General features: G+C 39.4%; 1 long non-coding RNA gene across 2 annotated transcripts in view; it reads left to right on the plus strand.

The window, feature by feature from the left end:
- The first annotated feature begins 291 nt into the window (after window positions 1–291).
- Window positions 292–15,883, plus strand: part of LOC105493496 (uncharacterized) — a 52,612-nt gene continuing 37,020 nt past the window's right edge. For both annotated transcript variants that reach the window (XR_011608747.1, XR_011608749.1), the window contains exons 1-3: window positions 292–459; window positions 9,545–9,630; window positions 15,731–15,853. This is a non-coding gene — a long non-coding RNA (uncharacterized lncRNA). The remainder of the gene's footprint in view (window positions 460–9,544; window positions 9,631–15,730; window positions 15,854–15,883) is intronic.

Raw genomic sequence — 15,883 nt, forward strand, 5'->3', positions numbered from 1 at the left:
CCAATCTATAGGATCTCTTCCCTTCCTTTCCTCCACGTTTCCCTTCCTGTATGCCTCCTTTTATACAAATGTATATCAAGATTCATCTTTGATGAAAAAAATTCACAAAAGAGCAATATATCTTCTCACACAGGAAATCTGTGTAAATGGAGTGGATGGGTTTTTTTCCATTTCACTCTAGTGACACTTGGAAGGGAATACATGAGCTCATTGTATATGCAGTGGAGATGAGATTCCTTGGTTACAATTGTTGCAAAAGTAAAGCTCTATGTTCTACCACTGATCCCTACTCTGGTTCCTCCATTATGGCTCAGAAACAGAAAAATCTAGCACAATATAATCTAATTCGAAAGTCAATTTAAACTCAGTTATTTTTTAAAGGAATTTTCAAAGCTTATTCTGTACTCCTACTCACCATCTACAGAAGGCATGGAAAATTTGAACAGTCAGGTACAACAAGTAAGTATATGGTGAACAATACAGGAGCGGGGTAGTATATTCTCATTCTTGGTATGATTTTGCTCATCTTCTCAGGTACATGGGCATTTGGCTGTACATAAAGAATTAACACCTGATACAGACTCAGGCAGGTAGTATTCTATAGCCACCCAACTGGGTGCCTGTGCAACTTCCTGGCCTGAATGATCTTGTGGTAGCGTGGACATAGCCCCCACCACCAGTGATCAGTCTCCTGCATAGACTTCATTCATGAAGTGTGCTCACTTTGCCTAGTGGCCTCTTGGATCCTGTTCACAGCTAATGTCTTTGCTTTGTATTCTGAGTCCAAGGAAACTCATGGGCACTTGCCATCCATGTAAGGAGCTCAGGTTATTAACTAGCCTACCTCTCATCAACTTCTGCCACCATACTTCTCAAGCTCCCCAACTTTATGGGGATATAGGCCCAGCCTCTTTCCAATCCCTCCATGGAATAACATGTGTGTGTGTGTAGTGGTTTAAAATATTTAACTTTACCTTAATTTTTAAACCACATTCACATGTTTATGCAGCCTAGGAGAAGTAAAACTCAAAAGAAAAAATATTTCTGTAATTATTGACCCAAGAAAACCCAAATCTATTAATATATGGAAAATGAGAATTAAAAATGAAAATTCAGTCTGGGCACTGTGGCTCATGCCTATGATCCCAATGCTTTGAGAGGCTGAGGCAGGAGGACTGCTTGAGCCCGGGAGTTCAAAACCAGACTGCGCAATGTCACAAGACCCTCGACTCTACAGAAAATTTAAAAATTAGCCAGGTGTGGTGGTGCACACCTGTAGTCTTAGCTACTCAGAAGCCTGAGATGGGAGGATTGCATGAGCCCAAAAGTTTGAGACTGCAGTGAGCTATGATTGTACCACCGCACTCCAACCCACGTGACAGAGCAAGAACCTGTCTCTAAAGAGAGAGAAAGAGAGAGAGAAAGAGATAATTCACCTTATATGTTAGCTACGAAAAAATGGCCAGGCGCGGTGGCTCATGCCTGTAATCGCAACATTTTGGGATGCCTAGGCAGGTGGATCCCTTAAGGTCAGGAGTTTGAGATCTGCCTGGCCAATATGGTGAAACGCTGTCTTTACTAACAAAAATTAGCTGGACATGGTGGCAGGCACCTGTAATCCCAGCTACTTTTCATGCTGAGGCACGAAAATTGCTTGAACCTGGGAGGGAGAGGTTGCAGTGAGCCGAGATCAAGGCACCACACTCCAGTTGAGGTGACAAAGTAAGATTCTGTCTAAAAAAAAAAAGAAAGAAAAGGGAAAAATTGACCCCCAAATTGACCAAACCAATATTTATGACTGGACAAAATGTCCTACTTTTTCCATAACAGATTCACACATAAATTTAAATTATACAGTAAGAATTCCTTGTGTACTTAAATTGGTCACAGTAGGCAGGTGAGTAATTAGGAGTTCTGTAAAGAGATAACTGCATCAATAAGCTTGAAATATATTATTATATTTGCTAATTAAATCAAAGGATTTTTCTCTGCTATGAATTTCAGACCCTATAGCTATAGATTGAGCTCTACGCTAATTGCTCTGAGAGTATTCATGATCTCTCTCTAGAGAGACAGTAAGCTTCACTGGGACAGGTACACTGTCTCATATTTCTTCAGATGCCTCAGCAAAAAATATAAAATTGAACACATAGTAAATGAATTCATAAGTACTGATGATTGCTTGATTAATTGAGAACCTTAAATTCAGAAAATTCCTGTAAGAAAAAGACGTCTTTTGTTAGGATGATCTTATATCTGGATCATATTCTTCTTCCTCAGTCAACACTTCATCTCCGAATTTATGAAAAAGATCTTTCCACGTTTGTGGAATTGGATTAAGATAGGAGAGCATAGTTGACGAGTGCTACATTTTTAAAGAAAATACGTTAACCACACAGCCACGAAAGTTCTTATCCATGACAGGAAGGTTGATTAGACCATATCAATGAGCTATTGGGAAGGCAAGAATAATAAATAATAAATAAATAAAAGATCCTTTCAACAAAACAGAGAGCTGCAAATATATAACAATGCATAATTTATTTCCATTTATGTGTTAGAAGCTTGTGAAACAAAATGACAATTTTTTTGTAACATAGAGCTGCAGACTTAGGAAGCAAACCTCTTTGTAGCAACTATTAAAATCACTATAAATTTTAGCATACTCTGGAACAGTGTTTCCCAGTGAGTTTTGTTTTAAATGTTAATAGTCATTATGTGGACAAAAAAAAAAAAAAACCCTAGTGTCAAATAATTTGGGAAATACTGGATTAAATAAAATTAAACAGGTTTCTTAAGTGCAGGACTTCTCAAAGCCTTAGCTATGCTAATGGGCATAATGAATCTCAGAGAGAGAGTTATAATGAGTACACTTCTAAAATTTAAGAAATACTTTGCCTCAGAAGGAAAAGGTTTGCATTTCTGAAGAAAAATAAATGTATTTGCAAGAACTAGACATTTAAAATAGTGAACATGGTTCAAACATGCATCAAAGGATTTATTTTAATGCTTTTAGGTATTAAGTCTGTCTAAATGGTTTGAATCCATCTGTCAAATAGCTGAATCTACACTATTCTAAACATTTACCATTTCTAAATATCTGGATATTTGGCATTCTTTGAATAAAGAAGCTTAGCTGGTGGGTGGAACTTTTGACTGTAGTCATAGGCAAAATCTATACAATAGGTATCATTTTTTAAAAGAAAGAAAAAAGTCATAGTTTCTACTACATAAGGTTTATTTATTTATTCACTCAACAAGTATTTACTGAGCACCTACTATGTACTGGGCATCCTTCCAGGGCTGAGGCTAGAGTGGTGAGCAGGTAGGGACCCAGGGAAGATATAAATAATACGTAAGGATGCAAGATAATTTCAAATGATCCATGAATTTAATAAAACAGAGCTATAAAGAGAGAGAAACCAGATGGATACTTTTGTGTGAATGATCAGGGAATGTGTTGCTGTGGAGTTCATAATTTACATTCAACTGAATGATTCATATGAGACAACCAGCAAAGATCTGGGGGAGAATATTCCAGCCAGATGAAACAAATGTCAAGCCCTAAGGTAGAAACATGCTTGGCATTTTCAAGCATCAAAGAATCTGGCTGTGTGGCAAGGGCAGAGTAGGGAGAGGTAGATGATAGGTACTGATTTAACAGGCTATGTGAGAGTACCCTAGGATTCTACATGACCCACAGTAAGTGCTCACTTGGTTAAGGCAATGATGATGATGATGATGATGATAATGACGACGGCGACGATGATGAGGATGACAATGATGTTTTAGAAATAGAAATAAAATAGAATAAAATCTCTCTCTCTCTCTCTCTCTCTCTCTCTCTCTCTCTTCTGTTTTTGTTTTGTTTTGTTTTTTAGAGATAGAGTCTTGCTCTGTCACCCAGGCTGGAGTACAGTGGCATGATCTCAGCTCATTGCAACCTCCGCCTCCCAGGTTCAAACTATTCTCCAGCCTCAGCCTCCTGAGTAGCTGGGACTATAGGCATGCACCACCATGCCTGAATAATTTTTGTATTTTTAGTAGAGATGGGGTTTCACCACATTCGCCAGGCTGATTTCAAACTCCTGACTTCAGATGATCTGCCTGCCTCAGCCTCCCAAAGCGCTGGGATTACAGGTGTAAGCCAAACTGTCAAATGTCCATGTCAGGAAAAACTTTTAAGTAAACTTAGAGTTAAAATAAATGCCAGTGGTTCTTGACCTTTCTGTCATGGTATACATTATATATTACATAAGTATTAGTCAAGGGAAGCAACACTAATAAATAACAGTTCATTTCTCTTAATGAATGAGAAATCACAATCTGAGAATCACAGTCTGCTTTGATTTCACAGCTCTCCCCTGAGTGGTGATGGAAAGAGCCCGAAACAGAGATTCAGGCTCTTTTCATCATGCTGCTCTGCCATCTTGGAACCCTCCATTTCTTGTCCCAAGCAAACAGGAAGGAGAGGAGAGAGTTAGGAAAGTTACACCAGATACCTCATGACCTCCCAAAAGTAATATACACATCTCCTGCTCACACTTCATTGGTGTGGATTAGTCACATAATCCTATCTAGATCCAAGGCCTGGGAAACATAGTCTTTCTGTGCACCCAATAGAGAAATGAAACAGTTTACTGACTACCTATAAGCACATTGCATTTGCCTTTGCCACAATATGCTTAATGTCATGGGCAGGGCCAGATTTTGAAAAGAAAAAAAATTCACCCTCGAATTGGATGAGAAGTATAACAAATAGTGCAGCAAACTTTTTGAGAGATTTTAAAACTCTCACTTCAGGCTGTGAAAACACCAGACAGATTCTGAGTTATCTTAACCTTTTCTTCCCATTCAAGAAGTTTATCCAATTCTCAGTAATGGCCTTGAATCGGACTGTAAACTATTTTTGTAATAAATTATTGGTAAACTGTTTTAACTCTTTGTGAACAAGCCTCAGGATGGTTTGCTACACAGTGTTGTGTGTAAACATCATGGTTAGGAGCTGCTAAATGTATTACATCATAGTATAATACATACACCAAACATAAAAGACTGTATTCATCCCTGTTCAGTTCATTTGCCCATTCTTTCAATGATTACTTACTAAGCACCCACTATGTGCCTTGGCAGTCATATCAGGACCTTCATGGCTCAAGAACAGTTTTATCATCCTCATTCTGAAAGTCCAAGCAGACTCCCTTCCCTGAGCCTTTCCCCGATGATGGCTCCACATTAACTAAAGGGTAGGGAGTGAGAGGCGAAGAGACCGAAGTCTCTTGTAGACTTCCAGGTCTGAGGCAATTGTGGAACTGCAAGTGGAGAGAAGATGTGGGCACCATTGCATTGGGAAAGAAGAAAACAGAGGACAATATGCAGGAACACAAAATTTTTAAAGCAGTGGGACATTGCAACAGGAAGTTACTTCATCTCCCTCTGCCTCAGTTTGCTTATCCATGAAATAGGTGTCAGGGTTGTGATGAGGATTAAATGAAAAAATGCATATAAACACTTATGTCAGTGCCTATTTTCTAAATAGTGTCTATACATAGTAGGGTAAATGGAGGATCTAGGTAGGAATCCAGGAAACATGCTCCGTGGGATTAGCTGAGGTAACTGATAAACACCGTCCAAGAGCAAACCAAAGGAAGGATGACTAACATGATGAAGTGAACAGATTGTGGAGAAACCACAAGGAAATAACTTGGTGAATGTTTTGCTTGGGGTGAGGACAGACAGGGAGTAAGGGGAGAAGCAGAAACACAGCTGCCCTGCAGGAGAGCTCAAGGCTTGACCCATTGTGCTCCATCCCCACCACGCTGCGGAAAGGAGCCTTCCCTGAGTGAGGGCCCCCCACTCCCTGATTTGACCCAGTCCTGCCAGAATTTCTGATATAATGCAGCAGCTACACAACCCATAGCCTGTGGCCAGAGCACCCTGTAAGGGGAGGAAGAGACAGATCCTATTGAGAAAAAAAAAGGAGAACATAAAAGAAAATGGGGGCCAGTTGCTGTGGCTCACATCTGTAATCCCAGCACTTTGGGAGGCCAAGACAGGAGGATCACTGGAGGCAAGGAGTTCAAGGCCAGCCTGGACTACATAGTGAGACTCTATCTCTATAAACAAAAATTAATAATAATAATAATAATTTTTTATTAAAAAGAAAATGGAGTGCAAGGAGAAACCAAATGTGTCGATGTTAGCTATATTAGGTGCCTGGAATCAGAAAAGGTAGGACACTGAAGTCTAGACAGTCTGCCATTAAACTAAACTTAATTAGTATAATTAAATACAAGTTAATGCATACATATAATTAATATATACTAATTAAATCATAGTACCATGCAAAGCCTGCTGATTGATGGGCTAGATTAGCAATTCAAGTCATTAACAAGAACAAAATTCCAGCATGCAAGACAGACTGTCCTTAAGAGTTAAGCAGGTATTATTCTAATCCTTGGAATCTCACATTGCCAAACTTATTTCACAAGTCATTAACTAATTTTTAACATTCTGTATCTGAGAAAAGAAAACATATCGAAGTGTATCCATTGTTCAGGAGACATCAGTCACAATGAACAAGCCCAGCTTTATAGCCTGTGGTATCTCCCCATCAAGTTTCTGAAATCTTGTTTGTTTTACTGTTTGTTTCGAGACTTGTGATTCTAGGTCCATATATCCCAGAGAAGGGCAGCACATGAACCCATTATCAGCTGTTAAAAACTAAACATAGGCTATTGTATCAAAAATAACTAGAGATCACCTTAGAACGGAGAGTAGAGTTTTGAGGGAATAAGATGCTGTACAAACTTCCCTAAAGGAAGATCACAATGCACCCAGACAATGGCTAAAGGGGAAGAATCTCAGCCCAGAATCCAGAGGAGAGCATTAGCACCTTGGGTAGAGAATGAGCATAATGGCACGAAGAAGACCTCAAAGGCAAAGCTTCTCCTCTGTAACTGTGTGTGAGTCAAGTCTATACAAGATAGATGAACACATGCAGTCTGTGAAAACTGAGTTCAGATCCTACACCTAGAAGTGGATGATACAACACAGGAGAGCTATGACCCCACATGTAGGTCTAAGAATGCTCTATTCCATTGGGAAGGTCAGTATTTTTATTCAATTACATCAGAAGGCTTTGGGTCCCAGCCTATAAATATGTAGAATCCTCCGGAGGATTGTAAACCCTTGTTATCATTATCAGAATGTTTCCAGGCTAGTGAACATTTTGGTGAGTTCAGAACCTTTTTAAATCTTTCTGCAAGTCTGATTACATCCATCTGGCCCTGATTAATATACAATTAACCTGCCAAGCGCTGTCTCAGAACCGCAGAGTCCAAACCATCTCTGAGCCATCATCTTGCTAAAACTGGATATTACAAGAGAATATGAGGCCAATAAGAGTACAAAGGAGGGTGGTATGACTGAGAGTTGGAGGCGTCAAGAGAGTCCTTGAAGTAAAGGGAATGTGGGCCAAGCTGGCAGGAAGCCAGAATTTATATGCCTTTCGAGCCACCCCAGTGTTTAACAAATAATAGATGCATAATAACTATGTGTTGATTGAAAAGGGGGCTAACGAGGACTAATACACTTCACAATAAATTACCAAGGGCAACGTCCCCAAGATTTCAGTTAGTAGAAGCATTCATTAAACATCCTTTCAAGGTTTTGGTACCCCACATGTCCCCAGTGAGAAACTGTGCCTTCCTGAGCATCTAGCAACCTGCTAGGGAGGAATTTGGAAGCCCTGAAGTTCCCAATCACTTCTGATAGAGGCTTTTGTCCAAATCAGTTTGTCTACACGTGGATAGTGAAAAATCTTATCTTTACATGTGGAGAGGCAGGGAGAAGACGACATAAGAATTGATTGTTTGATTAAATTTGTTATGTTTACTTGTGGGTTGTTGTTTCTTTTATTCTTCTGATTTCAGTCCAACATATTTGGGTGGGTCAGGCATTCAGCCTCAGTGTGGTGTACCCAAAGCATTAGAGGGGGAAAGGGAAATAGTATATTCAGGGACAAAGACAAGTCCAGCATGATGTGATGATGTTTGAGCACCTACTTTCTCACTTTTTAATAAGCTATTTTGCTATTTCATAAAAATACAGCATATTTCAGCCTTTGGTTTTTAAAGAGAAATGTTTTCTGAAGACTCAACATTCAATGGTTCTCTCTTTTCTCCTTGAGGTTGATAAATTTGTCCCCTTTGATGTCATCAGTGGCTTTGGCCCACATTGACTTTCCTTTTCCCCGTCCTCCATGGATGGCTCATCTTCCTGGATCTCTGCCTAAGCTTCTGCCTTCAATCTCTTCTCTTCTTATCCTGCATAATCTTCCTTGCTTATCAGGTATATTACATTACCACATATTTGGTCATTTCTTATAGACTGATGATTCACAAGTCTATATCTTTACCCAGATCATACTCTGGAACTCTAATGATTACTGGACATATCATGTTCAACTTGAAGACATTACTCCCTTACCCATGCATTTTCCTGTTTTTCCAGTTTCAGAGAATATAAAATAGTTATCCACCCATCACTCAAACCAGATACCTACAAACACACCCTTTCTTTCTCTCTCACTTCTCATTCCCAGAATATCACCAAGCCCTGTTAATGCTGACAGCTAGATGTCTCTCAGAGCTATCCACTTCCCTCCATCTTTAATGTCACCACCCTAGCTCCAGCTGCCCAAGTCTCACCATGACAACCACAGCAGGCTTGATGGATCTCCCACAAGGCTCCACTCTTGTTCTCTCCAATCCATTCTCTATGCTGCGGCCAATGTGATCTTTATAAAATTCATACAGTTCAAATAAGGTCAGATCACACACACACACACACACACACACACACACACACACACACACACCACTTTGCTTAAACCTCATATTTGCCCTGAGGATAGATGCCAAAATACTTTGCACAGCCTTCATGGCCCTGCATGGCTCCCTTCTACCTCCTCTCCAGCTGTCCCTCACATCACTCCCTACTTTTTCTTTATATTCCAACTCTTCTGTTCTTCTTTCAGTTCCTCACTCTAGTACATCCCACAATCACAATGCCTTTGTCCATGGTGGCTCTGCCTGTAACTCTCTCCACCACCACAACATCCCTTCCAGCATCGATTTTATTTCCGTCTACCCTTAGGATCCCAATTTAAACCTCTCTTCCTCGCAGCAATCTCCCCTTAACTGTGGACTAGGCTAGGTTCTCTGTTATACGTACACAATCCATACCATCCTGCCCCCATATTTCAGACCACTTAGGATTTTATATTTATTTGCGATTATTTGACTTTTATGTCCCCTACCAAAATATAACATCCATGAACAGAGACTACCTCTGTTTTATTTACCATTACTTCTCCAGAGCCTAGCATAGTGCTTAGTACATTGTAACTAGCTAAAAAATATGTGATGAATCAATGAATGAATACTGTATTCCTCCTTCAAATAATATGTAGCCAAGTTTTTTTTTTCCAAGTCTACCTCCTTAACATCCCTCATATTTATCTCTGCTTCTGTTTCCCCAGTTCTCCTCATTCAGAGCTGAACAACCTCTCACCTATCTATTACAAAGGCCTCCCAAAGGCTTCATACGTCTGATCTCCTGGTACAGGTACATCTCTTTTTATGGCACTTCCCAGATACTGAGGTTTTGTTGTTGTTTTGTTTTGTTTTGTTTTTGTTTTTGTTTTACAAATTGAAGGTTTGTGGCAACCCTGTATAAAGCAATTCTACCGACACCAGTTTTTCAACTGCATGTGCTCACAGCGTGTCTCTGTGTCACATTTTGGTAATTCACAAACTATTTCAAACGTTTTCATTATTATTATCTCTCTTATGGTGATCTGTAATCAGTCATTTTTGATGTTACTATTGTAATTGTTTTGGGGCCCCACAAACCACACAAATCAACAAATGTATGGGTTCTGACCGCTCCACCAACTGGCCCCTCCCCTCTCTCCCTCTCCATGGGCCTCCCTTTCCCTGAGACACAATAATATTGAAATTAGGCCGATCAATTATTTTGCATTGGCCTCTAAAGTACAAGTAAAAGGAAGAGTCACATGTCTCTCACTTTAAGTAAAAAACTAGGAATGATTAAGCTTAGTGAGGAAGGCATGTTGAAAGCTGAGATAGGCCATAGGCCAAAAGCTAGGCCTCTTGTCAAGCAGTTAGCCAAGTTGTGAATGCAAAGGAAAAGTTTTGTAAGGAAATTAAAAGTGCTACTCCAGTGAACACACAAATGATAAGAAAGCAAAACAGCCTTATTGCTGATATGGAGAAAGTTTTAGTGGTCTGAACAGAAGATCAAACCAGCCACAACATTCCCTTAAGCCAAAGCCTAATCTAGAGCAAGGTCTAAACTCTCTTAGATTCTATGAAGGCTGACAGAGACAAGGAAGCTGCAGAAGAAAAGCTAGCAGAGGTTGGTCCATGAGGTTTAAGGAAAGCAGCCATCTCCATAACATAAAAGTGCAGGTGCTGATGGAGAAGTTGCAGCAAGTTATCCAGATCTAGCTAACATAATTAAAGAAGATAGCTACACTAAACAACGGATTTTCAACACAGATAAAATAGCCTTCCGTTGGATGAGGATGCCATTGGGGACTTTCACAGCTAAAGAGGAGTCAATACCTGACTTCAAAGCTTCAAATAATGGGTTAACTCTTCGGTTAGGGACTAATGTAGCTGGTGATATTAAGTTGAAGCCAATGCATATTCACCATTTTGAAAATCCTAGGGCCCTTAAAAAATATGCTAAGTCTACTCTGTCTGTGGTCTATAAATGGAACAACAAGGCCTGATGACAGCACATCTTTTTACAGCATAGTTTGCCAAATATGTTAAACACACTATTAGGACCTGTACTCAGGAAAAAAAAAAAAAAAACACATTCCTTTCAAAAGTTTACTGCTCATTGACCATGTGCTTGGTCACTCAGGAGCTCTGATGGAAAGGTATGATTAGATGAATGTTGTTTTCATGTTTACTAGCAACATCCATTCTGTAGCCTATGGACCAAGAAGTAATTTTGACTTTTAAATCTTATTATTTAAGAAATATATTTTGTAAGCATATAGCTGCCTTAGGTAATTATTCCTCTGCTAGAACTGGGCAAAGAATGTTGCAAACCTTCTGGAAAGAATTCGCCATTCCAGATGCAATTAGGAACATTTGTGATTCATGGGAAGAGGTCAAAATATCAACATTAGCAGGAGTTTGGAAGAAGTTGATTCCAACCCTCATGGTGACTTTGAGGAGTTCAAGACTTCAGTGGAGGAAGTCACTACAGATGTGGTGGAAATAGCAAGAGAACTAGAATTAGAAGTAGGGCCTAAAGATGTGACTGAATTGCTAGAATCTTATGATAAAACTTTAATGGATGAGGAGTTACTTCTTATGAAGGAGGAAAGAAAATAGATTTTTGATCTAGGCAATGCCATTTGGGACACAGGCATGGGCAAAGATTTCATGGTGAAAATGCCAAAAGCAATTGCAACAAAGTAAAAATTGACAAATGGTTCAACTTAAATTAAAGAGCTTCTGCACAGCAAAAGAAACTATCTTCAGAGTGAACAGACAACCTACAGAATGGGAGAAAAATTTTGCAATCTATCCATCTGACAAAGGGCTAATATTTAGAGTCTACAAGGAACTTAAACAAATTTACAAGGAAAAAAACCATTAAAAAGTGGGTAAAGGACATGAACAGACATTTCTCAAAAGAAGACATTCATGAGGCAAACAAACATATGAAAAAAGCTCAACATCACTGATCATTAGAGAAATGTAAATAAAAACTACAGTAAGGTACCAGTTCATGCCAGTCAGAATGGCGATTATTGAAAAGTCAAGAAACAACAGATGCTGCAAGGCTGCAGAGAAGAAGGAACGCTTTTACACTGTTGGTGGGAGTATGAATTAGTTCAGCCATTGTGGAAGACAGTGTGGCAATTCCTCAAAGACCTAGAACCAGAAATTCCATTTGACCCAGCAATCCCATTATGGGGTATATACCCAAAAGAATATAAATCATTTCTATTATAAAGATACATGCACAAGTATGTTCATTGCAGCACTGTTCACTATAGCAAAGACATGGAATCAACCTGAATGCCCATCAATGATAAACTGGATTTTTAAAATGTGATACATATATACCATGGAACACTATGTAGCCATAAAAAGGAATGAGATCATGTCCTTTGCTGGGACAAGGATGGAGCTGAAGCCATTATCTTCAGCAAACTAATGCAGGAACAGAAAATCAAACACCACATGTTCTCACTTATAAGTAGGGGATGAACAATGGGAACACATGGACACAGGGCGGGGCACAACACACCGTGGGGCCTGTTGAGGGTAGGGGGCCAGAGGAGGGAGAGCATCAGGAAGAATAGCTAATGGTTGCTGGGCTTTATACCTAGGTGATGGGGATGATCTGTGCAGCAAACCACCATGGCAAAAGTTTACATATGTAACAAACCTGAACATCCTGTCCATGCATCCCAGAACTTAAAATAAAAGTTGAATAAACCAAAGAAAGTAAACTTTTGAGGTACAGTCTACTTCTAGTGAAGATGCTGTGAACATTGTTGAAATGACAACAAAAGATTTAGAATATTCCATAAACTTAGTTGATAAAGCAGCTTCAGGGTTCCAGAGGATTGACTCCAATTTTGAAAGTTCTACTATGGGCAAAATGCTATCAAATAGCATCGCAAGCTACAGACAAATTTTTCATGAAAGGAACAGTCAATTGATGCATCAAACTTCAATTTTGTCTTATTTTAAGAAACTGCGTCAGCCATCCCAGCCTTCTGCAACCACCATTCTGATCAGTCAGCAGCCAGCAATATCGAGGCAAGACCCTCCAACAGCAAAAGATTACAACTCGCTGAAGGCTCAGATGATTGTCAGCTTTTTTTTTTTTTACTATTACACTTGAAGTTCTGGGATACAAGTGCAGAACGTGCAGGTTTGTTACATAGGTATACACGTGCCATGGTGGTTTGCTGCACCCATCAACTCATCATCTACATTAGGTATTTCTCCTAATGCTATCTCTCCCCTAGCCCCCACCCCCCAATAGGCCCTGGTGTATGATGTTCCCCTCCCTGTGTCCATGTGTTCTCATTGTTCAGTTCCCACCTTTGAGTGATAACATGTGGTGTTTGGTTTTTTTGTCCTTGCAATAGTTTGCTGAGAATGATGGCTTCCAGCTTCATCCATGTCCCTGCAAAGGACATGAACTCATCCTTTGTTATGGCTGCATAGTATTCCATGGCGTGTATGTGGCACATATTCTTTATCCAGTCTATCATTGATGGACATTTGGGTTGGTTCCAAGTCTTTTGCTATTGCGAACAGTGCTGCAATAGACGTGCATGTGCATCTGTCTTTATAGTAGAATTTATAGATTTATAATCCTTTGGGTATATACCCAGTAATGGGATTGCTGTGTCAGGTGGTATTTCTGATTCTAGATCCTTGAAGAATTGTGACACTGTCTTCAACAATGGTTGAACTAATTTACACTCCCACCAACAGTGTGAAAGCATTCCTATTTCTCCACATCCTTTCCAGGACCTGTTGTTTCCTGACTTTTTAATGATCGACATTCTAATTGGCATGAGATGGCATCTCATTGTGGTTTTGATTTGCATTTCCCTAATGACCAATGATGATGAGCATTTTTTCATGTGTCTGTTGGCTGCATAAATGTCTTCTTTTGAGAAGTGTCTGTTCATACCCTTTGCCCACTTTTTGATAGGGTTGGTTTTGTTTTTCTTTTAAGTTTGTTTAAGTTGACTGTCAGTATTTGTTTAACAATAAAGTACTTTTTAAACTGAAGTATGTACATTTTCAGACATAATGCTATTGCACATTTAATAGACTAAAATATAGCATAAACGTAACTTTTATATACACTTTTAAATGTGTGCAAATCACTTTTTTGCAATATTTGTTCGACTGTGGTTGTCTAAAATAGAAACCCGCAATATCTTTGAGGTACATTTATATTCCAATCCAATATACATACTTTGAGAAGAGTGCACTTTCTAAAATACAAATCTGAGCATGTCTCTCCCCTGTTCCAAACCCTTTATGTGCCTATAAATCTGGCAACAACTCACACCTCAGTCTCTTTGCACTGAGCCTTCCCTTTGCTCTTTCCCCTCCCCATGTTTTGGCTTAGCAGTGATCACCAATTTTTTTATGTCATGGCATGCATTTTAAAATAATACTTATACAGCAGGCCAGAATATAAAGAGGAGCTCCAAGAGCCCAAAGCTGAGGAATTCAATAATTTAACACACCTCTAATCCATGTAGCTTGTCACCGAGATTGGGGAACTTTGGCTTAGGAAATATTAGTTCAACATTTGAGTCTTGCTGGAGAGTGGCTTTCTCTATGAAATTTTTTCTTCACTTTCATGACCCCAAAACTGCCTGGAAAACTTTTAAATAATACTCTGAATACTTAATTTGTTTACATTCCTGCCTTTTTCTATTGGACTGAAAATCCCTTTGGAACAGAAAACATAGATTATTCATCGATGAATTCTCATAATACAGTGATGGTGCCCAGTCGAATTGATAATGAGCAGAAAAAAGGAAGAGAAAGATCCAAGAATCTTTAGTCCAAGTATCCTGGATGGTTGTTGGGTCAATTTCCCTTGGTCATCATTTTTATATTTGTAGACTGTTTTCTGAAACTAAAACAGTTTCTTTGTGTTCCCCCAAGCCCTTTTTCCTAGAGGTAAGCTTTCAAACTACTACTATGACTAAGCAAAGTGCTGGCATTTCAAATGATAAATATCCCAAAAAGCAAAAAATGGCTACTCTGTGAAATTGACTTTTAAGTGCCCAATAGACTATTGAGGTTTTTGCTGCCAGAAAATTTTCTGTCAACTGATGCTTCCAGAATCAGATGTTTCTCATCAGCAAGAAGAGAGAGATTCCAGAAGGTGAAGATTTTATAAATGCATTGAAAAATGTCAACGTTTTTGTTTCAAGTTATGATTGAAATGAGCATAACCTCATATTGTAAAACACTAGGAATGCTCTTGATGTGGTGAAAAGGCAAAAAGGAAAGCTGAGGCTGCCAGAACAACTTTTTGATTTCTCAGATGAACTTGACAACAAAATGAGTATGGCCAGAAGTCCATCCTCACCCGGAAAGCACTCGTGTGCTCACTGAGAAGCCAGTGAACATCATAGCTGATGGCCAACTCCAAGGAAGCTCATTCAAGCACATCTATCCAAGAAAGGGTGGCTCCAAGCAACATTGCCCAACTGCAATAACTTCCTTCAGACTTCACTTGTGACTGTCAACTTATTGCTACTGACCTAAAAGCCAAACTATGCTTTTTTGTGGTAGTTATTGACCTTGCTTTTTTCCCAAACTTAGCTTCCCTGGTGAATAAACACTCCAGTACTCTTCACTGTAAAGTGTAAATGATACAATGCTTATCTCTCAGAGTTGTTGGAATAGTGAGAAGAGCCACAAAATAACATGAATCTATATATTCTAGTGCTAAACATCAACTGAAATAGAAGATGATGCTCTCCTCTCCTTCAGTAGGGGCACAAAAGAATTCATTGGGACACATGGGAGAGTAAGCCAGCTCTGGGGTCTAATCTAAAGACCTAGGGGAAAAAGGGCTCCTATGAATATGTGATTGGTGGCTTTTTCCTGTGCCCTCTTAGATAAGCTGGACTACATCTCTCAGAATTTCCTTCCCTGCATGGGACGAGGCTAGGATCGACAACAAGAGAAATGTTCATGAGCTTTGGAAGGCAGAGTGAAGTAGCAGCCTTTACACACTGAAGGTATGTCAAGGGCATGAGGCATCGTTGCAC

This window comes from Macaca nemestrina, chromosome 1 (genome assembly GCF_043159975.1).
Source record: "Macaca nemestrina isolate mMacNem1 chromosome 1, mMacNem.hap1, whole genome shotgun sequence".
NCBI classification, from domain to species: Eukaryota; Metazoa; Chordata; class Mammalia; order Primates; family Cercopithecidae; genus Macaca; species Macaca nemestrina.